A 1,548-nucleotide genomic window follows, 5' to 3' on the forward strand; every position below is an offset into this window, starting at 1 on the left:
TTCTTGGCGTGGATATTGGGCTTTGGCGTCGATGTCGAAGATTGACCAGGATCAACCCATGATTTTCTACGTTTAGGGCTATCATAAAGAATCCACTTTTCATCGCCTGTAATGATTTTGTGCAGAAAATCTTTTTTCCGGAACTTTGAAAGCAAAGTGAGTGCAGTGTCACGCCGTCGATTTTTGTTGTCTTCGGACAATTCATGCGGAACCCATCTGCCTTCCTTCTGAACCTTTCCCATCGTACGTAATCGTACGGAAATGGCTTGCTGCGTAACGCTAAGCTGTTCTGCAAGCTCCTTTTCAGTTTGCGCAGAGTTTATATCCAGCAGTGCTTGCAATTCGTCCGTTTCAATCTTTTCAGGGCGTCCAGCACGCGATTCATCTTTAAGACTGAAATCTCCTTGGCGAAACTTTTGATACCATCTTTTACATGTAGCATGACTTACAGCGTTCTCTCCATATGCAGCACAAATCATTGCAGTGGCTTCAGCAGCATTTTTCTTCGCGATGAAACGCGAAATGGACGGAAAATCGAATATGTTCTTTTGTTATTGCCATCGTGAACACTACTGATTTTTGAGGTTATGTGTGTTAGAGGGACGGGATCAAAATCATGTATACTCGGCTCGGATCTCGGAAGGAGACGTATTTATTCGATGCGATTAAGAGCGATACAAATAGGTACGTGTTGATTACGCGAGGAGCGACGGCGGAAGGATAGAGACTTCTAGTAGTCGAAAGTGAACGACCGAGGGCGCCACTCATGGCCCCTGATACGCGGATCGCTATAGTTGACAGTCATCCCAACAATGTGCATTAAACGCCAAATCGTATGGCATTTTAGAAGGCCAAATGTTAACGCTTTAAAACCGCAAAAAGGCGGGAAGATATATAAAATTTAATTTGTTATTTCGGTTGTATGAAATCTAAAGCTCAGAACTTTTTTGTACACCTAATAGTAATGTGAAAACATTAAAAATAATTAAAAAGGTAATCTTCTTGAAGCTTCCACGGGTGCTTTCTGTATGAAGGTTATCCGTTTCGCGGGTTTTCTATGGACACGGAGGGTAATACGTATAATATACTTTACATAAATCATCTTGAATATTTAAAGTAGTCGTTATATAAAAAAGTTGAGATTTTCGTAATTATCTTATAATATATCATTTCCATTTTCATTAGAGCACAGATAAAAAAAAATACTATTTCTTATTGAAATTATTTTTTATACACGTTCTAAACCATCGCTAAAATTATTGTATTTTTTGTATTTCCTATATATGTATTTCTATGGATGTATAATAAAATGTAATTAAATTTATTTACAGCTGACAGTTTCCAAATTGGTTTCAAAGTAGACATTTCTCTCCTTCGCTTGTCAGCATATAGTATATTTATATAATATTATACAATATAAAGATTAATCGAAAACAAATTGCGGTAATGAAAAAAAGAATTGAATCTTATATGAAAGTTGATATCTAAATATATGAGCTTTATTATATATTTATTTATAGTGCGCCAGAACTGCGTAGGTGAACAATA

Source organism: Mycetomoellerius zeteki, unplaced genomic scaffold (assembly GCF_001594055.1).
Source record: "Mycetomoellerius zeteki isolate Tzet28-1 unplaced genomic scaffold, Tzet1.0 scaffold239, whole genome shotgun sequence".
Classification (NCBI taxonomy): Eukaryota; Metazoa; Arthropoda; class Insecta; order Hymenoptera; family Formicidae; genus Mycetomoellerius; species Mycetomoellerius zeteki.